Source organism: Chionomys nivalis, chromosome 22 (assembly GCF_950005125.1).
Source record: "Chionomys nivalis chromosome 22, mChiNiv1.1, whole genome shotgun sequence".
In the NCBI taxonomy this organism is placed as follows: domain Eukaryota; kingdom Metazoa; phylum Chordata; class Mammalia; order Rodentia; family Cricetidae; genus Chionomys; species Chionomys nivalis.
The window spans coordinates 29,084,103-29,108,662 of NC_080107.1; the positions used below are offsets into that span (position 1 = coordinate 29,084,103).

The 24,560-nt window shown below is 46.2% G+C and overlaps 1 protein-coding gene across 4 annotated transcripts in view; it reads right to left on the minus strand.

The window, feature by feature from the left end:
• Lypd6b (LY6/PLAUR domain containing 6B) overlaps nt 1–18,981 on the minus strand; it is a 166,870-nt gene extending 147,889 nt beyond the window's left edge. For 2 of the 4 annotated variants that reach the window (XM_057755316.1, XM_057755314.1), the window contains exon 1: nt 18,422–18,562. The gene's annotated coding sequence lies outside the window, so the exon portion shown is untranslated. Of the gene's footprint in view, nt 1–18,421; nt 18,563–18,844 lie in introns of those variants that run through there. The other 2 variants (XM_057755312.1, XM_057755313.1) reach the window with 2 other exon arrangements.
• Nucleotides 18,982–24,560: the final 5,579 nt, after the last annotated feature.

The following is a 24,560-nucleotide window of genomic DNA, read 5'->3' on the forward strand; positions in this document are numbered from 1 at the left end:
CTTGAAAAAAAATGCTGTTTTATACATTATTATACTGAATTACTAAGTGTAATCTAGAAATATCGCTTAACTTTTAATCTAATAAGTGACTAAGATTTAAGAAATCTGGTATGTAATTGCTGAAATTCTGTCCATAAAATAGAGAAGCAAATTTACCAGAGCATCTTCCCTCCTTGTGCTTCTCCCTCTTCCCTGGAGAAGGGATATATTTGTTAAGCAATACAAGTCAGGAGAGGAGAGTGAGATTGCCTTACATGCTGGCAAAAGAAGCCTCTTTGACGGGTCCACTCCACTCCCAGTCCCGGAGGAGTCTAGGGGAGTTGAGAAGTAGAGTTACACAGCAGTAAATGTTACCCAACTGCCCCTCCCTGTCCTCTACCCCAGCTTTTGCCTAGGGGTGTGAGCTGAGGAGTCAGACCAACTTCACAGCAGGCTCCCAGTGAGCTGACAGCAAACGCCAGGAAGTCCAGAACAATGCAGTTCCTTCAACTATCCTGGGAAAGAAGCATCTAAAAGAATAGGTGTAATTTTGTTCATTGTTACAAAATACTTGGAGCTGAGAAGCACCAAGATTAGGTTAATTTTGCTTACAACTCTGATGGCTGGAAAGTCCAGATCACGTAGTACCAGAATCTGTAAAGGGACTCCTGGCTAACACAGTAACGACCTACTAGAGAAACAAAAACAAAAAGGAAGGAGGGAAAGAGGGGAGGGAGGGAGACAGAGATGGAGGGTCAGAGCGCCATGACAAAAGCAACCTAAGGGGCAAACGCTTTATTTCGGTCTATAGTTCAAGGGTATAGTCCCTCACGACAGGTGTCCTGGCAGCAGGCCCTCGAGAAGGCTGGCCACCTCACACCCGAGGTTAAAAAACAGAGAACATTGACAGTCACTCAGTGAGGTCTTTCCTTTTAAAGCAGTACAGGTCCCAAGGCCAGGGAATGGTGGTCACCCAATGTCATGGTGTGTCTTCACAGGTCAGTTAGAGTGATAGAGACAATCCCTCAAAGGCATGGTCAGGGGTTTACCAAATCTAGACAATCCCTTATAAGCACACTCAGGGGTTTGTTTTCTAGGGTATTTTCTGAGTGAGATGATCAATGTGAACCAACACAGCAAGGCTCAAAGTTCATTCTTAAGGCAATTGCATGAACCCACCCAACTCCATACCTCTCTCTCTCTCTCTCTCTCTCTCTCTCTCTCTCTCTCTCTCTCTCTCTCTCTCTTTCTCTCTACAGAAAACAAACAGGCAAACAAACAAACAAACAAATAAGACCCTACCAGAATAAAAAGGAAGCACAAGAAACACAAAACCCATAAAATCATGAAGCCTGAAACCATAACATACAAGCAAAAGACTAATAAATAAAAATGTTCAAACAAAGCCATATGAGACCAAGAGTCTACATAAATACCATTGAGTTCATTTTGCGTTGGCATTGTACTGCTGGGCATGAGGCCTACCCATTAGTTTGCCTAATGCACCCAGTGAGACTCCATTGGCAAAACAAACTTCTCCTTTGTAAGCAGATGTCAGCTGGTGATGGCTTCTTGGTTAGGGATGGAAGCTCATGTCCCTTCTGCCCTCAATGCTGGGACCCTGACTGGCTAGACCCTCTGTGGCCCTGTGCATGTTGCCACAGTCTCTGTGAGTTCACATGTGTGTCATTCCTGTCATGTCTGGAGGTGGGGAAGATCCAGCAGGAGCTTGGGGAGGGGGAGACCATGATCAGAATATATTATATGAAAACAAATTATTTTTAATAAAAGAAAGAAAGAAAGAAAGAAAGAAAGAAAGAAAGAAAGAAAGAAAGAAAGAAAGAAAGAAAGAAACCCCCCAAAGGAAACCAGACCCTGGGTGCTGGCTCACCAGACAGGTGCTAACTTTGCCCTTTGGAGAAGTTCCCTCTTAAAATGTACAAAGCAGCAGGCAAAAGGAGCCAATGAGCACTGCCCGTGGCCTTCATCAGTGACCCTGAGTGCTCTGGTCCTTCATGGGCCTTTTGTCAAACAGATTCAGCCACTAACTGCTAGAAGGAGCAGTCCTAAGCCCCTTGGTTCTAGGTTTTCCCTAGTGGAAGGCTGGGCTATAACCAGCACTTGCAGGTAACAGCGGTTGGTTTATGTACTTAGTTATTCCTCATGACAATGGGATTTTTATCTCTGTTTTAAAGATGAGGCCACAAAGACCCAGCAGAATAACCTGCCTACAAATGGAAGGTTGTCAGGACAGGATTCCAACACTGGTTACCCAAACTCAAAGACCCTGATCATAATTTCCATGCTAAACAGCCTTGGAAACCTCAAAGGCCAGCCTGTTCATACTCTGAATTTCCACACCCTTGGGATAAAATCCAAATTTACCAGCTTATTAGTACAGTAATTAGTACGATATTTAAGACTCTGCAAGGCCTGGTCCTGCTCTTATTCCATCCAGTCACCTGCCCCAAGGCCACCACTGCCTCCTCAAGCTCCACCCCTTTCCTGTCGTCCCCCACCCCCCACCCCTTTCCCAGCACTTCCCAAACCCTCTGGTTCCCTCAAACTTTGCTCCTGCCTCTCCATTATAGGACCATCATCGCTCTAGGATGTAGGCCTGGCACGGGGTCCTTCAAGGATCTCTGTGCAGGGCTCCAGCTCTCCACTGTCTATGCTCAGCACTCTCTCTCTCTCTCTCTCTCTCTCTCTCTCTCTCTCTCTCTCTCTCTCTCTCTCTCCCTCCCCCTCTCCCTCTCCCTCTCCTCCCCCCCATCTCTCTGAACTCCCAGCCCCTAGCAGAAAGGTCTGGATCCTTGGCATTCCCAGAGCCAGAAGTTAGCAAAAGCCTGCTCTCCCCAAGGGTACTCCATAAAAAACTGGCAAAAATAGGAAGCAGGCAGAAAGAACAAGAGGGAGAGATCGATGGACAGGAGATATGAATTTCCATTTTTAAATCATCAGCCCTTCATTCCCAATAAGCATTAATTAAACTGCTCAACACCCCTGGGACGGCAGCTCTGCACTCTTCAATTAAATGGTTCTTTCATGACAGTTTCCCCTGCCAAATCTTTGTGTGAAGTTCCCTGTGTTCACCAGAGTCTGGAGACAGGAACAAAAGGGCTCTGCATTTTCTTAAAACGGCAGGGAAAGCAAAGATTCCCTGTGAGCCTTCGCTCCCTGCAGCCCAGAGGGCACGTTCTGCACCCGAAACACGGGGAGGAAGCTTGTGGCAGAGGAAGACCCATGATTAAGGAAAAGAGTCCCAGGGCAAGGAGCAGACAGATGAAGGCCCACTTAATAGGAGCTAGCAAGCAGCTCGCAGGGAGGCCGGGCTCAGAAGCCCATGGGCAGCTGATAGGTGCTAATCGCCACCTTAACCCCAGAGACCGCCATTAAAGGGTCAGGATTTAGGACCTGACAGCTGCCGTGAAGAGCTGCGGAAGGCAGGAAGTGTAGACTGAGGCTGGCTGCCTTCAAAATCCTGTGACCCCTCAGGGTGCCCCCAAATTACAACAAAGGAGAAAGACCACCAAGTAAGCGTGTCGGGGGCACTTGCAGAGTGAGAAGTGAGGTCGTGCAAACCCATCCGCCACCTGGCAGCTTCCCCTTCACTGAGCACATCGCCATCACGTAAGACCCACATTCCTGTGCCACCTGAGAAAGCCAGATGGCCCCAGTATCATGGGTGCTCCCCGCCCCCACATCCCCACGCAGCTGGACAAGACGTCAGTCACAGACAAGATAAGAAAGCGTGGCTGCGGGCACCCAGGTATTTAAACACTTCATTCAAGCCAAGCCTTGCAGGAGCATAAATGACAGGGAAGAAACTGAGGTTGCTCCCTTTGGGAGCCACTGCCAGGAACGCCAGTGGTGGCGGGGTGCCGGCCAATCACTGAGCTGGCTTAATGGAGTCACTCTCGTGAGTTCTGATTGGGAGGCACTCATTTAGTCTAAGGGAATGGCAAGTATGGTTCAGAGGGGCTAGGTCATTTTTCCAAGGTCACACAGAGAAGGCAAGAGAATCAAGAGCAAGACTGATCTGCTAGTTCAAATTCTCTTGCTTCAGCCATCCACACTCTGCTCAGCCTTCCTCATTGTGAGCAAATCCCAGGAGGGAGCTGGAGCCTGGACTGGGGAACCAGGAACCAGGCGCTGCTGGTCCTTAGGAGGCGGGGTTTCACACACAAGCACACAGGGACAATGCTGCTAAAGCCACCTGCTTTGCCCCTCCCGATCGGATTGACCCCCAACAGGGTCAGAGGAGCAGAGGCTTCCACGCCCTGGAACTTTCTGAGATCCCTCTGCACCTCCCTTTCTAGTCTTCCACATGGTTAGGAGCGCTTAGTTCAGGGTCACTCACAATCCTGTCGTTCTCCAGTTTGTTCAGTTTGCCCCTAGACGGTATTTGCGTCTGGTGTTTAAAGTGTGTTTGCTCCACTTTTTAATTTTATTTCAGAAGTCTGCAAGGAGAGGGGCCCGAGGTTCCTGACAGGAGCTGGGCAGGACTTCACAAAACTCTTACAAGGTACAAACAGTGATTTTCCCGGCCCCCTTTGACAGAGCTGGCTGCTGCCTCCTGTGTGTGTGTGTGTGTGTGTGTGTGTGTGTGTGTGTGTGGTCACCAATGAGCGCAGAGAACATTCCGCAGGCTTATCTCACCCCCTCACAGAATCAAAAGGAAAAATATACCGCAATAAAAGGAGAAACGGGAAACTGGAATTTCAGATTTGTTTAAAAGTTAATTAAACCTGAAAGGTTTGTGGAGCCCATTCATTTCTTTTGTAGCCCAGGACCACAAGGTTTCCATCCTGTTGCACCTGATGCTGTTTCCAGCACTATAATAAATAGTATATAATAAAGTTAGAACAAAGTAATTCTTTTAAATAGAAAAGTAAAGATGGAAACACATGCACCATAAAATTCAAACTAGACATTAAAAACTGTGTAAAAATTTTTAAAATTAAATATTTAATTAAAAAAATAAATTAAATATCCCCTAATACTACTTTCATTCCCATCTGGTAGGCTGACTTAGCAGCAAGCGCACAGGTATGACTTTAGACAGATCCCAGTTAATCCTCTGAACTGACAGGTTTAAAAGAGAGGGAGCGTCCTCTTTACAGTGAAAGCTGAACACGCAATTAAACCGAACGGGAAGCCTCCCCAAAGCTTTCTGGGTCACTCGGGCTTGGCAGTTAGATGGCATACACCCCCTCTTGTCAGTCCCATGTCACAAGCATCTCCAGGAAGGACAATGCCTTTCCCTCTCCACAGGCTAGCAATCCTAGACGAGCCATATTAAAGATGATCGTCAGGGCTGGTGTTGGATTACCCACGCCAGACACAACAAATGGAGCCAGGAGTGGGCTGTGCATGGATTGCTGGCTGCTGAGAGCGAGGGAAGGAGTGGGCGCTCACACACATACACGCCCACCCACCCAGTGAGCACTTCGGGAGTGAGAACAGCAACTGTTGAATAAGATAAGAGGGTCGGTCCTTCTGCTGAAAGACAGAGGTCTGGCTAAAAGAACTTTCAAGAATGCTCGTTCTAAGCATCTTTATTTTGTGTCGCAGACAGCAAATGTCCCAGCCAATGCCAAGGGTGAGCCCCATATCTGTTTCTTTCCCACAGGTTACTTTAATGGGAATTAAAGAACATTTAACTAATATCTGTGTGTCTCCCCCACAAAGTCTGCACAAGCACCTTGAGGTGCTACATCTAATTTATCTTGGTGACCCCAGAATAGTACCTGCCACACAGAATGGGCCCCCAAATATGGAAGGGCAGGATGGAAAATTAGTATCCCACTCGATGTGCAAATAACAGATGCCGACATGTTAGATAATGTCAATCAAACTCCTTGGCATCCAGATATCATGTGGACACATAGACATATCAACCACAATACTTCTTTTCTTCTGGCCACAACACTAAACCTCCTGATGGACAGGACAGAGAAGTTTTTATTCCTAGTCTAGACCCAATAACTTCTGCTCACTCACTCAGACTCTTGTCATATAAAAACAGTTACAGGATGCCAACGCATGTAAGACTGGTCTCACAGTCAGGATCAGACATGCGGGACAGGATGTCTGCTCTCATCACTTCTATTTAATATGGCGTTGTGGTTTCTAGCAAAGTTGATCATCCTATGCATCTCCCCTACAAAGTATCTCTTCCACAAAGTATCTCCGCAACAATGTATCTCCTCCAAAAAGTATCTTCACAACAATGTATCTCCACAAAGTATCTCCGCAACAATGTATCTCCTCCACAAATTAGATCTGCAACAATGTATCTCTGCTGCAAATTAGCTCTGCAACAATGTATCTCTGCCACTAACTAGCTCTGCAACAATGTATCTCCTCCATAGTGTATCTCCACCACAATGAGCTCCTCAAAGTGCTTCATCTAATTCATCTTAGCGATGAGATTAAATGGGAGAAGAAGGGGAAGAAGGAAAGGAAAAATGGAAGGAAGGAAGGAAGGAAGGAAGGAAGGAAGGAAGGAAGGAAGGAAGGAAGGAAGGAAGACCTACGAGAAAGATGGTAAAATACTCCCATTTGTAGATGGCATGATACTTTATCCAGAAAATCTTAATGAATTCATTAAAATACGAGGCCAAAAAGGCTTCAGAATAAATCAACTGCATTTCTATGTATTAACAAAGAGCAGCCTTAAATAAAACTGACACCTTTACACACAGACTGCACCAATAAATAAATAAGCAGGTTAAGTAAATAAATATATAAGACGCTTCAGAATTTAACAGTAGAGCCTCAAAGCTTCTACAAGAGGAATCATAAAAATGGGGTGAAAACCCTTCAAGAAGGACAAGTAGGTCTAATGACAAAGTTTAACCCAGAAGCCCATGTGTTGGAAGGAGAGAATTCAATAAGTTGACCTCTGACCTCCATATATGTGCCTTGGCATTCCCATTGGCACACACAGGCATGCATATGCACATGCACATACACATAAGGAAATTTTTTAAATTGTAAAGGATGTAAAGAAGACATACATAGTAACTGGATATGTCAGTCAGCTTTTTTTTACTGTGCCAAATTCCTAGAATTAGAAGTTAAAGGAAGGTGGGACTGTGGACTCAAGGTTTTAGAGTCCATGGTTGGCTAGCTCTGTGGCCTTCGGATCTGAGGTGAATGAGAGCATTACTGTGAAAATCACATGATAAAGCAAAGCTGCTCCATGTGGCAACCAAGAAGGGGAGAGGGAGAGAGAAGGGGGGAGGGGGAGAACAGGGGAGTGAATGAGTGTGTGCATTGGTGCGTGCATGTGTGTGTATGCATACCACAATTCTATTATGAAAATGCCAGTAACCCAAATTTTTAAATGGCAACATATTTACCCGATATTTATCTAAAGAAGATACAGCACTTGAACATGAAAATACCCTCAGTGTCATTAGCTGTCAGCGCTAGTCAAAGTCACAAAGAGTGACAATGGCTATGATGGCTATGAGATGGACAGTAACAAGTGCAGTCAGGGTAAGGAGATCCTGTGGCATTGTGCACATCTGGTGGGGAGGGAAGAGGGACAGCCATTTGGAGGACATAGTGACAGTCCCCCAAAAGCTAACCATAGACGTACTTACCATATAATTCAGAGTTGTAAGCCTCACTATATACAGGAGCAAGAGAATAAACAATATGAGTCCACATACAAATTTGTTTAGAGCTAGTTCATTCTAGCTCTTTGCTCAATTATGACACTTTCAGCAACTTGTTCCAAGAGAACAATGGTGAGTGCACTCAGAGTATACTATAAGAATGTACCTGGCGGAGCTGTTTTCAGCAGCAGAAAGCTGAATTCCAGCTGTGAGAGCAACCTGATACATCCTCACGATGACAAGGACCATCAGCCAAGGACAATGCGGGAGCAAAGACTTCACAGCACTGGAAACGCTCATTAAGTGTTCAGCTTAAAAATGAGTTTTAATACAGCATGAAAGGTAGCATGTCATTTTTATGATCTATATGTGGACGTACGCACATATATGCTTGGAGTAAATGACAGCGCCTGTGATGAAGATGAAAGACAGGGCTGTGCGAAGGGAGGGCATGCAGCTGGGATCAGAAATTGTTACTGTCGCTGGGCGGTGGTGGCGCACGTCTTTAATCCCAGCACTTAGGAGGCAAAGGCAGATGGATATCTGTAAGTTCGAGGCCAACCTGATCTACAAGGGCTAGTTCTAGGACAGGTTCCCAAAGCTACAGAGAAACCATGTTTTGAAAAACAAAAAAACAAACAAAAAAAAAGAAGAAATTATTATGTCATGTTTTAATAATGAACATATATCACCACATAATAATAAAAAAATTGCTTTTAAAAAAGGCAAAATCATAATGACAAAAATGTTTATACCTATCACCTGAAATAAAATTATCACTGTAATTATTTTTATATTTAGTTCCAAGCTTCCTGGCTGCCAAGGCAAAAACAAACACAAAGATTCCATAGCTTTCCATTGCTTGATCAGCTAGTAATCTGGCACTAGATTCCAGGAAGAATTTAAGCTGTCCGCTCCTATGTTACACAAACAACCACCCTATGTGGACGCAGCAATGGCTCTCTCATAACCTTTGCCTTGTTCTAATTCTTCCAGTGGTTGCTGAAGACCTGGCTCCCAACCTTGCTAAGGAACTAACGACACACACGGCCTTTTCGGGGGGGGGGCACTCATCCCTGTTTTCCAGCACAGTAAAACAGGTCCAGCATGATGCCATTGTTTTCAACATCCATCTAGAAACATTTGGTTTTTACACCGTGCTGTGGCATTGGTGCCTTTTGCTGTGAATTTAAACATCAGTCTACCTCACTGATGAGACATCAGGTCATTGGGAGGCACAATGCATTGCGCTCTGAGAACAAACTTTTCTTAGCAATGCATCTGCTGAAGGGCTCCCTGGCTGGAGAGAGCCAACAAAAGTAGACTCACCCCAAGCCTGGATAGAAGTCACAAAAGCTTCAAGGGCTACAGCATCCAGCATGGGAGTGCCTCCCCTCCCCCCCAGCAAGCTCAGCATCACCCTTACGAGTCACGGTTTCTAAAGCAACCAAGAAACGACACTTCTCTGAGTCAGGGTACCTAAAGGCTCACACATGGTGGGATGGAGGAGAGAGTCAAGTCCATTGCCTCCAGAGGGTTTTCTAGAGGAGCAGTCTACAGCAGATTTCCCTTTCCACTTAACCTCTGGCTTCGCTCAGATCGTGTGGCTCCAAGTCCTAGGATGATGAGACTGCTAAAGCAGCCTTCTCCTCTGTCAGACCCCCTCCGGGGCAAGTCCCCTCTTCTCCATATATCACACATATGCTTTCAAAACCCCAATGGGCAGTCTCCTGTCCAAAAGCATGCACTCTCTTATATATGTGACCTCGGAGAGAACTCACCCACTGATGACCCGTTGACACGTATCATGCATGATCATGAGTTCTCACATAGCACAGGCTGTGCTAGGACATGTCACTGACTCTCTCACTCAACCTCACCCACAGTGCCTGGTCCATACCATAGCCAGGATGGAGAGGAAGCTCAAAGCAGTGCTGGAAGAATCATGGACCCAATAGTGCTTTGAAGCAGCAAGGGGACTGTTCTGAATTCTTCAAAAGCTTCTTGGGTGAGAGATGGGCTGGGTAGGTATTTCTCATTCTGCAAGAAGCAATGTATTTGTGCAGCATGCAATGAATTTAGGAGTACAGGACACATAATGAGAGTAAGTGCTGCTTCATAAAATGCCTGCCATGGGCATGGTGTTTGTGTGTGTGTGTGTGTGTAGGCACAAGATCATTGATTTTTTTTTTCAAATAGTTTGCAAGACAGGGAATGGTACAGCTCCTGAAAAACTTCATGTAGCACCCAAGCCACCAATTGTCCTGAAAGGTATTCATGCAGGCATTGAAATGCTGGATGAGAACTCTTGAGTTTCCTCCCTCATTCTGGAAAAACATCATCCTAGATCCCAGGCAACTCCTACCACTGAGGCACAATGAGAGGAGAAAACCAAACCCAGGGGGTGTATATACATAGCCATTTATATCGACATACCACCCCAGTGAAAGGGAAGGTATATGTGCTATTTAGACCAGGATTTCTCAGCCTAGATGAATGCCAGACTCACTCAAGGAATAGGAAAAATGTACTTATGACTAGATCAGAAAGAATATCATCTGAGATTCTGGGGCCCGACCCTCAATGCTTCCCAAGTAAGACCCACTGGTCTCATATGTTTTAGATGTGCAAGACATAGAGAGTTTTTATAGAGTGCAGAGAGAAGAGAAACAATGCCAAGATTTTACATGAAGATCATAAAAAGAACGGGCTTAACACATAAATTTGGGGCTTTTGATTTCTGTTCTGGATGTACAGAGATGAAAGGGGCACCATATCTATGTTTCTGTTGAAAAGTTTGCACAGATTTCAAGTTCATAGCCTTTTCAAATCCACTGAACAACCGACAGAGAAGAGACTAGCTCAGTCCAAGGAGAAACGTGACCTCTAGGGCATAAGGACGTGGGCATCTGTTGACTTGGGCAGATGCACCTGCAAGCATCAAGAAAGAGATACAAGGGGATATCAAGGGATGAGCTGAGAGAACATGGAGACAGACCACCCCGAAGTCCCAAACATAAAGGAAACCTGAGGTGAACGGAACAGCCACGGGGAAAGGCTAGCCCTAAACACAAGGCATTCAAAGAGGAATGCAGAGCCTGGTGCACAGAAGGGCAGTGCCTCAGATCCTGTTCGGCTACAATGCCAAGTCCTCCTCACACGGAACAAAAAGCAGCAACAGGAAGGCATGCCCCTACCCTGGCAGAAAAAAACTTTACCTCCTTCTCCTTCTAAAATGTCTAGTTCTCAACAACAAAAGAATTGCAGGGCATAGGAACAGCAAGGAGAACCTGCCCTGAAAACCATAAATCAATACACAGAGGGAAACAGATGTCATACATACAGACACTGAAGCTCTCAGGGAAAGAATTAAAAACAATCATACTTGCTTCTGAAAGACTCTAGTGAATGAGTAGACAACACAATCCTGTATCTGTTTTGGGGAAATAGGTTATTTTAACAGAGAGAGGGGAAAAAAACTATAAAAGAGAATCTAATATACTCTAAGAGCCAAACTCAGAAACAAATGAAAAATACTCTCAGCAAGGATTCTCTTAGAGTTCACACAGCCAAGTTAAGAAATAATAATAACGAACTTTGAAAACAAGTGAATACAAATTACCAAACTAAACCAAGAAAGCAAGCAATGAACGAAGAAGACAGACCACAGTGCCCAACAGAGAAAGGTATACCAAAGACTGCAGCTATAATTGAAATTTCAGAAAGGTGGGGGAGAATGAAGCAAATTAGAAAGAAAAAGTGGCTGTGAGTTTTCCAAAATGCATAAAAACTACAAACCACAAATTCAAGAAGTTTAAGAAAGTCGAGCTACATAATAACTAACAAGCATGTGCCTGCATATGGCAGACTTGAACATCCCCCCACCCCAACCAGAGGCAAAACCCTGAAAGCCAAAACAAAAAGAAAATCCTAGATGCAAGGAGAGAGAAATTAAATGCTAAATACAAAGGAACAGAGAAGGAACTTCTTGTCAAAGGCCTGCAAACAAGAAGAGCAGCGAACAGACATTGTTAAGCTACTGCAACAATAAAGACCCTGCCAACTGGGAAGTATGTATCTGTTTTTAATTGCTAACGGAAATAAGCGAATGTCTAAAGCAAGAGTCAGCATAGCCTGCAAGTCCAACCCAGGCCTGTTTTAGTTTGAAAGATCAAAAGTGAACAACTGGCTATTTCCTCCCTATGAAAGAAAGAAAGCTACGGAGCTCGCTCTCAACCACACCCAAACGTAGCAGAATTCTTAGAACAGCAAAGCAAGAAAGACATAAAAAAAACATCTGGATTGGAAAAGAAAACTACTTTTATTCACAGAGCATGTGATTCTCTTTGTAAAAGGTCTGAATGAATCTGCCACAAATCTGCTACAATATACAAGAAGTTCATTGAACGCAAACTCAATATATCAAAATAAACATTTCTTTTTTTAATTGATTTTTAATGAGCTCCACATTTTTTCTCTGCTCCCCTCCCTTTCTCTCCCCTCCCCTCCCCTTCAACCCTCTGCCAAGGTCCCCATGCTCCCAATTTACTCAGGAGATCTTGCCTTTTTCTACTACTCATGCAGATTAGATCTATGTACGTCTCTCTTAGGGTCCTCATTGTTGTCTAGGTTCTCTGGGATTGTGATTTGTGGGCTGGTTTTCTTTGCTTTATGTTTAAAAACTACTTATGAGTGAGTACATGTGATAATTGTCTTTCTGGGTCTGGGTTACTTCACTCAAAATAATGCTCCATCCACTTGCCTGCAAAATTCAAGATGTCGTTTTTTTCTGCTGTATAGTACTCCATTGTATAAATGTAACACATTTGCCTTATCCATTCTTCGGTCAAAGAACATTTAGGTTGTTTCTAGGTTCTGGCTATGACAAACAATGCTGCTATGAACATAGTTGAGCACATGTCTTTGTGGCACGATTGAGCATCCTTTGGATATATACCCAAAAGTAGTATTACTGGGTTTTGAGGAAGGGTGTTTCCTAATTTTCTGACAAATCACCATACTGACATCCAAAAGGGCTGTATCACCTTGCATTCCCACCAGCAATTAAATAAAAATGATCACACAACATACCCAAATTTATGGGACACAATGAAAGTGGTGTTAAGAGGAAAGTTCAAAGCACTAAATGCCTACATAAAGAAGCTGGAAAAATCCCACACTAGGGAATTAACAGAACATTTGAAAACTTTAGAATAAAAAGAAGCAAACTCACCCAAGAGAACTAGATGGCAGGAAAAAAAATCAAATTGAGAGCTGAAATCAACAAAATAGAAACAAAGAAAACAATACAAATAATAAATGAGACAAAGAGTTGGTTCTTCGAGAAAAATCAACAAAATAGACAAATCTTTATCCAAACTAACCAAAAGGCAGAGAGAGAATATCCAAATTAACAAAATCAGAAATGAAAAGGGGGACATAGCAATAGTCATGGAAGAAATACAGGGAATCATAAAGTCATATTTCAAAAACCTGTACACCACAATATTGGAAAACTTAAAGGAAATGGACAGTTTTCTGGATAAATATCACATACCAAAATTAAACCAAGACCAGATAAGCAAATTAAACAGACCTATAACTGCTGAAGAAATAGAAACAGTCATCAAAAGTCTCCCAACCAAAAAAAAGCCCAGGACCAGATGGTTTCAGCTCAGAATTCTACAAGATTTTCAAAGAAGAACTAATACCAACACTCCTTAAATTATTCCACACAATAGAAACAGAAAGAACATTGCCAAACTCTTTTTATGAAGCTACAATTACCCTGATACCCAAACCACACAAAGACATTACTAAGAAAAAGAATTACAGACCAATCTCACTCATGAACATTGATCCAAAAATATTAAATAAAATACTGGCAAATTGAATCCAAGAACACATCAGAACCATTATCCACCATGATCAAGTCAGCTTCATCCCAGAGATGCAGGGATGGTTCAACATACGAAAATCTGTCAACGTAATCCACCATATAAACAAATTGAAAAATAAAAACCATATGATCATCTCATTAGATGCCGAAAAAGCTTTCAACAAAATACATTCCTTCATGACAAAATAAACATTTCTATAGTGACTGAAAACCCCCAAATCAAATACTTAAGATATAAACACAGCAAAACCCTATGTGTTGAACCATTTTTTTCCTAAAATCTACCAAAAAAATCCAATGATAGAAACCAAAGACAAATTACTGTACACACACACCACACACACACACACACACACATGTAGCAGGGGGGTACTTGTTTGTCCCAGCTGCCCAGAACTGAAATAATCACACAGAAACTGTATTATTTAATGTATTTGATACTTAAAACTAGATAAAATATGTTTTATTCATCACATGTCATCTCCCTTTATCATCTATATCTATCTATCTATCTATCTATCTATCTATCTATCTATCTATCTATGATCTATCATATCTCTATCATGTCTGCCATCTGTCTATCTGACTGATGGTCTAAGGACAGCTTACTAAAATCAGTTCTCTCCTTCCACCATGAAGATCCCAGGAACCAAGTTCAGGCTGTCTGGCTTGCCAGCAAGCACCCTGACACACTGAGCCATCTTGCTGGCCCCTGGCTGACTTTCCTTTAAACACCCAAGGAAATTCAGTTAGGAAATGTTGGTTTTTAACAACTTGTACTAAAATAATTGGGCACATAAATACATACCCAAAAAGTCTTTGACCCATTTTCACACCTTATTCAAAACTTATTTCCAGTTTAACTGTAGACCTAAATGTAAAACATGAATGCATGAAATTTATAAGGAAAATTAGGAACATTATTAAGACTTTGATCCAGCTGGCGGTGGTAGTGCACACCTTTAATTCCAGCACTCGGGAAGCAGAGGCAGGCAGATCTCTGTGAGTTCGAGGCCAGCCTGGTCTACAAGAGCTAGTTCCAGGGCAGGCTCCAAAGTTACAGAGAAAAGTTCTTTAAAATAGAGAAAAGGTTATAATTGTCTAAGGCTTCAACTTTCATTTTTCTCACTATTCAAATAATGAGTCCTGAGCATGAATGAGCATATCTATAACGCAAGCATACTTCCTCTTTCTCTACCGCCCAAACCAAACAATTCCGCAGCAAAATGATGAAAGGAATGGACCTGACTCCCCTTTGTTCACATTTCTTCCCTCATCTCTCGTCACCTGGCGCTGTTTGGCAAGTAAGTCACTGTAGGAACAAGGTGAGATACAACAAAGAAAGAAAGAAATTTGGTTTAAAAAAGAAAAAGTTAGGGTTTGTGGGGGATGAGTCAGTTAGGAAAGTGTCGAGCATGAGGATGTGAGTTCAACACCCAGAACCCACATTAAAAGCTAGGTGCAGTGGTGTGCAGTGGTGTGCACTGGTAACCCAGTGTCGGGAAGGTAGAGGCAGGCAGACCCCTGGGACTTACTGCCTAGTTGAGCTAGTAAGCCGCAGGCCAGCATGCTGCGTCTCAAACCAAGATGGAACCATGTCTCACAAACATAGTGTGGTTCCTGAGGTTGTCCTGAGGTGCACACACATGCACACATACACACATGTACACATACATACAAGTACACATACATACAAGCACACACACATGCATAAAAACACAAATACATATTTAAAGAAAAATAAAATGCTCTAAATAATTTGTTGTTTAACTGACATCTTGGTGAACATTTGTCCTTTTTTTTGCCCCAAACCGTACCTTCTCAAGCCACAATTCTCTGCAGGAAATAAGACTGCAGGCCTGTGACCAGGTGTTCTTTTTTTTTTTTTTTTTTTTTTTTTTTTGGTTTTTCGAGACAGGGTTTCTCTGTGGCTTTGGAGCCTGTCCTGGAACTAGCTCTTGTAGACGAGGCTGGTCTCGAACTCACAGAGATTCACCTGCCTCTGCCTCCCAAGTGCTGGGATTAAAGGCGTGCGCCACCACCGCCCGGCTCCAGTAACACTCTTAACCTGACTGACACCCTTCTATTACGTCACTGCTCAGCATCCAGCATGTTCGTTAAAACATAAGTTCGTCTCGTTCTGGGGCACTGTAAGCGCCATGAGAACAATGACTTTCTCGTTTTTAAGGATGTTGGATTCCCTGCACTTTAAACTGTGTGTGGCGCACAGTAGGTGCTTTGTGGGATGAATTCTGCCTGAGCCTTGAATCACTGTCACAGCCCCCTCCACATCTGCACAGTGATCCTAACCAATAGGCCTGAATAAACTAGCCATCCCCACCTGCAGTCTCCAGGATCAGAGAGGACTCCTTCTTCAGGCTTCTGGACTAACTAGGTCCTGAGGAGAGAGGATTGTGGGAAGCTGCGTGCCTGGCCCTGCAGCCAAACACCGAATGCCCACTGATACCCACCATGTCCAGTGGAAACAGAGAACATCAGCCGCCTAGCACCTCGGTGAAAATGACTTCAAAGCAGTGCTGAACACTGTCACTAAAGTCGCACAACGAATTCAGTACCAGGAAGCCCGCTCTGTAGTCCAGAATCTACCACTACCTGCACGCTCACCAAGCCCTGGCCTGTTTGAAGGCAGGTAACAATGCTGAAACGGAGCCATGGCTTTGAGCAAGGGAGTGCTCTCAGGAGGACTGAGGAGGCCCTGGGCTAGGGTGGGTCGGTAGCGGAAGACCAAATTCATCTGGGAGATTTCAACTACTCATGGCCCCTCCTGGAACTCCTCCAAGAGAATGAATCCTATCACTCACTAAATGGCAGCAATACGTAGAAAACTGTCACTCATCCTAAGGGGCACATAGAGAGTGTACAAAGCCTTTTCCTGGTTTCATGTCCGACAAACGGGACCATGACTCTTAGTGACACTATAGGGTGTCCAACACAGGGTGCCCCGTCTTTCCTGCTATGCCACACTCAATTCCTTTCCTGTCCCCCAGCAACATCCTCCACTTTCCTACTAGAATCTGAATTTGCAGGAGTTATGACTGGGTGCCCACCCTTGCCTTGGCCTTCGCTTGCAGATTTCCGACTGTATTAGACGCAGAGACCTGGGGAGATGAGTCCCACCTCAGCTCAGAAGAATATCTGGCAAAAGCCAGCACACCCCCCAGTTTTGCTGCTAGGATTGCTCTAGGGGTAGGCTGCCCATTCCGGACAAAGGCACACGGCCAACAACAAGAATTGTAAGGAAAATTTAATTTTCTTATCTAAAAGAAGACTGAAGAGAGAGCCTGGTGCTTCCCTCTGCTGTGGATGCTATCATGTCAAGGAAGGCAATAGTATCTCTGGTCCCCATGGAGTCAGGAAAACTTAGAGAAATTTCTAGAAGGCAACCTAGAGCTGTCCCTTCCCCACCCTCAGTCATCCTGTGGGAAACAATAACGTGACCCAACTAAAGTAGTGTACATTAAAGTGTGCCCTGTCAGACACCCTCCCTGTGACCCAGACAGGATGTCCACAGCCTATTCATCTCCAATTTAGAGCTAAGCTAACCCTTCCTTGGGAAGACTCCACCACGTCCCCAGCGAGACAACCTCCAACACTGTCACCTGCACATACATTTCCTCAAAGCCTCCGCCCTCACTCCTGGCAGAGACACTGGCGTGTGTTGGGCACTGACAAAACGTGGAACGACTGGATGACTGAAGCCGTGACAGAGAGCTGGCAACACACGCCACGGCCCTGACAGGCTGGCACCTGGGCTGTTCACACTCTGGGAAAGAACTCCTGGAGGTGTCCTCAAGGAAAAGCAGACATAACACAACGCAGTCATATTTTCAGCTGCCCAGAATTGAAACTACTTCTTGAGAACAGGCCTCCGAATCACCTACACTTGAGACAGTTTATCTGTTCCAGGAGCTGAGCTCATCCTCTGCGGCGTTGGTGGCACCTGGGTAATACAAGGCCTTCTTCTGTCGTGGAAACCCTCCCACTCCCCATCTGCTGGGATGGGTTGGACTTCTTGCAGTCCAGTGCACCCAGAAGGTCTGCTGAGGGAAAGAATAAATGGAAGAGATCTCTCCACATCTATCTCTTTCTCTCCTTCCCTCTCTCCTCTTTCCTTCTCCTTTGCTCCTCTCAATTCCTTCAAAGATAAGACTGAAGATAAGGTGTCACCTCTACTGACCAAACGTGCCAGCCTGGTGCAGAAGGAGCTAATGTGTCCTCGGAAGACAGCACTTGTCCTGGGAGCTCCTAGGGGTGACACCTTCCACAGCAGAAGCTGCAACCCCTCCCACTTCATTTAGAGGACCCAGTCAATTCCTACACGGCGCGTGAGGCAATTTTCAAGTCACCAAACCCTAACCCTAAGGAACGAATTCCGACAGTTCACAATGGCAGGAGCCGGGTGATTGCAGCTTTCTTCAAGGGGGACATGTGCGCTGACCCTCTTCATCTTGGCTGTTAGAGCAGCCCGACCCTACAACTGCCACTGCCACCATCAGAGAGTCAGGATGGTACCCACCCCTCCCAGGCACACACAGGATCACTTTCCCCCGGGATGTCTTCTATTCAAAAAGATGCAGGGACCTCTGGAGACATGAAGTGCCGAATACGTTAACACCTGAGGGATAAACATGGAGAAAACCCCTCAAGCATGCTAGGTACCTCATGAGCACCAAATAATTTAAGGCCATAACGGTTATTTTATCCTGGAGGAAACAGGCTCGGAGAAGTTAAAGAGCTTGCTCAAGGTCACAGCGCTAGTAAGTGAACTTAAATTTAAACACCACTCTCTGGACTACTCTTCCCGCTTCATCACTCTGATCACCAGTCACCGGGAGGTGGGCAGCACCCCTTCACCCCACAACACCCCAGGGCGCAAAGACCCGTGCAGACTTACTATATATGCCCCCCTGGAGTAAGGGCAGCCCCGCCGACCCAGCTTCACCGAAGCCTGGGTAACTAACCAATGTGTTGGTTAGTGATTTAACAGCCAAAGTAAAGCGCTGTGCAGGGGGAGCGGCGGCTCCCGCCTACCGGGATGAAGCGCCGCAGAGGGACGGGCGGAAGCTGGCTCGCACTTGGCCGTGCGGTCGCTCCCCAGCCTCAGCGGTGGTCTCCAGCCGCGGAGTCCCCGAGAGACCCTCCCAACTCGGCCCGGCACGTCCAGCTGTGGGCACCTGCGCTTCCCTGCGGCTCGGAGAGTCGCGGCTTGGGTCCCGCCGGCTGTAGCGCAGCGCCCGCTGCAGCCGCTCGCCCCTCCCAGCCCCGGCTCTGCAGCCCCGCACGCACGCGGCCGCCCCGCAGAGCTCGCCCAGCTCACCTACGCGGTCGCGGCCCGCGGACTCCCGGCGCCTCGCTCGGCTCCCAGCCTGGGCTCGCGGCACCCGCCCGGGGCTGGCGTTGACTGGGACAGCGCGGGGCGGGGCGTGGCTCCTCCCCACCCCGAGCCACCTGGGGCGACCGGGAGGGGCGGGCGGACAGGTGAGAGCCTCACGCGGGGGAGTGGCCCGGGTGCCGGCTTGGAGACGCCGCCAGGATCCCGCTCCCGGTGGCATGAAGCCGAGCGAACGCGAGTAGATCGCCTAATGTACCCGAGCAGTAGAGCTGTTCCCTCCTAGCCTGGCCGCCTGGGAAAAGAGCACAGACCCGAAGGAAGCAGCTAGACTAGAGGGACACTGCCACCCTCCAAGAGTGGGATGCGAGTCCCTCAGGGGTGAAAACGCGAGGCCTGGAGTGCAACTTACTTCAGATAAGAACTCAGGCCTTTTCGACCGTTCGGCTCTACCCTTCCCAAGCCTCATCCACCCCTCGAACGATGTCTCTCCCTCTTTTAAAAGAATATATTATGTTATAAATGAGATAGTTCCCGATTGCGATGTCCTCCCCAGCTCTGGATAGTATGTCTAACCTTGCTTCTCTTCTGTTGTATCTCCAAAGACTTGTACAAACCCAGGGCAGCCCCGGGCTCGATTAAAAGCAAAAGAATGCTTAGGAAATCTCCAGGCTGGCTGCAGACTTTCTCTATGTTTCCATTTGAAAGCAAGTTTCCTGGCTTGGAGGCCATTCTTTGTATAACTTCCCTTCCCAGCACTTCCAACCAGACAGTTTGTAGGAAGTATTTTTTTTGTTTGTTTTTTTGTTTTTTTTTTTTGTTTGTTTTGTTTTTTTTTGGTTTTTCGAGACAGGGTTTCTCTATGGCTTTGGAACCTGTTCTGGAACTAGCTCTGTAGACCAGGCTGGTCTCGAACTCACAGAGATCCACCTGCCTCTGCCTCCCGAGTGCTGGGATTAAAGGCGTGCGCCACCACCGCCCGGAAGTTTGTAGGAAGTATACACTCTCAGGGCACCTCTGTTAAGTGCTCAGACAACTCTCTAAATTAGGAAGAGGGACTTATGGGAATAGGATGCCTGACTTCACCAGTGGGAACTCCACCCCCTTCCCCCAGGAGGTGCTCTGAGATCCAGGCCTGGGACCCTGAGGTCCTTGCGTGCTACTAGGAAAACTTGGCTGGAGGCAGATCTGTAGAAACCAGGCACAGATGTGGTCTCTGCGTAGACCTATGGGCACTGCAGATCAAGGGGCACCTAAGCCAATGGCATTTGCAGAGGTCCCTCACAGATTCTCAGAGTGGAGCATTTTTAAAAGTTTTCCATTTAACAGACAGATGGTCTTAAAACACACACACACACGCATGTGCGCGTGCGTACATCTGTGTGGTACAGCTAGTCCCACGCTGGCTTCGTTTATGGATTCACGGAGAAATCTACTCCCCGTTGGATAGAGGAAGCACCCGTCAGTTTTAGAGATACACAGAGCCCATCCTTCTTGTAACAAGGGTCCTTCCTTGGCTGCATGCTGAACTTCAAAAGCAAAAGTCAAAGGTGCTCCTCCAAGATGACAACAGGGTCAAGAGGGCTGCTCCATCCCTCTGCCTGACTACAGGACCAACCCTGTCCGGGTCTGGGCCCCTCTTTCATCAATAAATCCTACACAAGAGAGTATTTAAGATCTAGTGCTACCCAGCCTGCCTGGTCACACTAGACAGGCCATCCTGGAAAAAAAGTTACAGAGAATGCCCCACCTAGGTGTGCCTAACCACCACAGCTCCTCCCCTCCCCCGCCACACCATGGCAGGTATGGAGGCTGGTGTCCCAGGGTGGGGCCATGGCAAGGCCTGCCTGCGCTGGGTCAGCCACTTGCGCCAGCAGGTGGGGCTGAACAAAGGAGCCGCTCCAGGTCCCACCCAGGAGAAGCAGGCCCAACCCTATGTCTGTTTTGGTTTCAGTCAGTGGAGCGTGTGACTTAAGAGCCTTTCATGTGTGTGTGTGTGTGTGTGATCACGGCTGCGACAGCCTTGCGAGTGATGCCACCTGGAAAGGCTGAGAAGCTTCCAGAAAACACAGTTCTACCCTAGACCCCTTCCTCTCCTTACCTGCCCATATGTGTATGGGTGTGAAGTTACTCACTGGAGCATGGGATACCTACGAGTGGCCCCACATATAAGAACAAAAGAATAATTGTCCTTCCCCAGCTGCTATCAGTTGCCAAGCCCTCCTCAGGAGGGGATGGGCTGCGAGAGCACCTCCCCTACCTATTTTGGCTAGATTAACCTTGTATAGGGTTTGTGCAGGTGACCACAGCTTGTATGAGTTCATGAGTAAAATTGCTATGTCAAGGCCAGAAGTTTGCATTTCCCAGCGCCCTTCTCCATCATCGGGTCCTTACATTCTTTCCGATATTCCCTGAGCCAGGGAGGAGGTTATTGAGGAAGAGATCCCAATTAGGGATGAGTGCTTAATCTCTTATTCTTAGCACTTCAAGCGGTTCAGCGTATTTCTTGTTTAAAAAACATCTTCTATACCTCCATGCCAGAAGAGGGCATCAGAACCCATTATAGATGGTTGTGAACCATCATGTGGTTGCTGGGAATTGAACTCAGGACCTCTGGAAGAGCACTATACATAACAAATAAACCTTTTAAAAAAAGAGAGAGGGAGAAAGAGAAAATATCCAAAGAGGGACATGATCTTTTAAAAATGAATCCTAGGATACTTTACCTTTTAAATCCATGTATACATTAATATTTTCTGTGTATTGTTTTAGTTTTTTTTTTTTTTTTTTGAGACAAGTCCCTCTAGAATAGCCCTAGCTACCCTGGAACTCTCTTTGTAGACCAGGTTGGCCTAGAACTCACAGAAATCCCCCTGCCTCAGCCTCCTAAGTGCAGGGATGAAAGGTGTGCACCAATCACACTAGGATTTGGCTTCTATGGTTCTGGATCAGAGCATTTGAGCTGAAATGAGAAATTGGGAGATAAAAAATACAATAATAACTAACCTTTAATGAGTGGCTATTTTGTGCCCGGCACTATTCTAAATACCCAGGACCCCAGACCCTACAAATGCATTCAGTATTGTGGTGTCGCCCCCCCCCACACACACTTCACCCCTTTTCTTCATTACATTTAACATCACTTGTTGAAGAGCTGAAACTCTTCAGTCACATGTTCATGTGACAAGCCTATGAAATGTGACCAATGCTACACCCTCAGGATGCATGAACACTGACCTTCAGGGGTCCAGTGGATGCCATGCCATCATGTGATCCCTACCCAGAGAGCCACTTTCTTTCCTTGCTGGGTCTGAGCTGAGATGGGCAGCAGACACATCAGGCATGATTATTACAGCAACCTTTCCAGGGCTCCTGGGACTGTCAGCTGGAGAGGGAACAGAAAATAATAAAAGTCCAGCCTCGTCTCTTACTGATTGTGAAACCCGCCACATGCACAAGGACAGCCAAGGATTGACTTTCTTAAGATTTTTGATGTTGGTCACAGTACTGATGTAGCAAAAAGTGCTTTGGGCTTACATCTCACGTCCTAGGCCGGCATGCAGAATTTTCAAGGTGGTACAAGCTCTGTATCCTTGAGGAGACTTCAGAAAGATGAGGCGGCCCCCTCCTGAGGCGAGCAGCAAACCTGCATTGCCATGTCTTTCCATCTCTCTCACTCTACGCAGACCCACTGGGGACCAGAGTGAATTTGCTTGTCTGGTTAAAGCCCAACAGCTTACTTTACTTGAATTCAGAGCAACATGGAGACCTGGGCTGCCAACTCAGGATCTGCTCACAGTCCTGGCAATGAGAAGGTTCAAATGCCTTTCGGTGTTTTGTTTGTCATTTTTTGAGGTGCTGGCAGTCAAACCCCAAGGTTCACAGGCACAGTGTCTCGCTGAGCTAAGTCACTGGCTCCTGTTGTGGTGTTCCTCTGATTTATGTTAGTTCCAAAGGCCACCCAAACACACCATCCCTGTATTGAGGTAGAGGGAAAGACTGTTTTCCACACTAGCACGGGGAAACTCCTTTGTGGGGAAAGAAAAAAAAAAAACCCTCGATAAATTACCACTACTATACCAGCCACACTCTTCTTCAGGAGCCTTCACAGCCGGCTCCTTTCTTTTGGTTTTTTCGAGACAGGGTTTCTCTGTGGTTTTGGAGCCTGTCCTGGAACTAGCTCTTGTAGACCAGGCTGGTCTCGAACTCATAGAGATCCGCCTGCCTCTGCCTCCCGAGTGCTGGGATTAAAGGCGTGCGCCACCACCGCCTGGCTCCACCACGTTTTCTGCATGGCCCTGGAAGGTCGTAAGTAGTCATTTACAGAGTGCTGCTGCCTGGTTTGCAATTTGCTCTGAGGAGATGTAGACTCAGTTTTACCCCAATTCTGCTAAATACAAGGCAGATGCTTGTCCTTCTTGGTTTTCTGTTGCTGTGTTAAACACCATGATCAAAAGCGACTTGGGGAGGAATGGGTTTATTTCCGTTTACAGTTCCAGGTGACAGTCCAGCAGGGAGGGGAGTCAAGGCAGGAACCTGAAGGCCGGAACTGAAGCAGAGACTATGGAGGAGGGTTGTACACTGACTTGCTCGCATGGCTTGCTCAGTTTGCTTTCTTATACAGCCCAGGACCACCCACCCAGGGATGCATCACCCTACACCACCAGTGAGGTGGGCCCTCCCACTTTAATCCTTAAACAACGACTTGTCCTATAGACATACCTATAGGCCAATCTGACCGAGGCAGTTCCTCAGTTGAGGGTCCCTTTGCCCAAATATGTTCAGATTGTGTCAAGTTTACCAAAATCACCCAACACTGTGTTCAAATGTTTGTGGAAAGAATCCCAGACTATAGTGTAATACTATCAATTATTGGGCCAGGTGTTTGAAGCTTTTCTTTCTTTTCTTTCTTTTTTGTTTTTGTTTTTTGAGACAGGATTTCTCTGTAGCTTTGGAGCCTGTCCTGGAACTAGCTCTTGTAGACCAGGCTGGTCTCGAACTCACAGAGATCCGCCTGCCTCTGCCTCCCGAGTGCTGGGATTAAAGGCGTAAATCACCACTGCCCGGCTTATTTGAAGCTTTTCATTCACAAAGGGAGAGGGGCAGCTACTGGATTGCTCTTCTAAACTGCCTAGAGTCACTCTTAGTCCCAAGATCCCTTGCCCATCGTACACACTCAACCAATGACTGTGGCAAGGTCTTTCCAAGCAGATGTCCATCTTGATCATGACCGCTCATGTCAGAAAGGCTTCCAATGCTGCGGTGCGTCCTTCTGTCCTGCAACCACAGCTTTGATCTCGATGTGCCAACGCTTGATGCAGCAGAACGGACCCTGCGGAGAAGCCATTGCTCTGGGGCCTGGACTACTCCGCTGACCACATGCATGAAGTGAGCGGAGCCATTTGACCTGGGTAGAACTAGATGGTTCGGCACGATTCCTTCCCATCCTGCGGTTCCGCTGTCTGCCAGTTGCCCCTCAAGTCGCCTCTATATATTTGCTGATGTGTTCTTTAAGGGCTCCTCAATTTATTTGTTCCATGTAGTTAAACAAAAGCCAGTTTGGAAGGAATGTCGTTTGTTTCTTTTACAACTTCTAGGGGAAGCTGGGTGTGGCATTCAGTACCAGCTACCAACCTGAACCACTGAGACGGAAGCGGAAGGAAGCGTAGGACCAGCATAGAGGGAACTTAAACTCTGGGGTCAG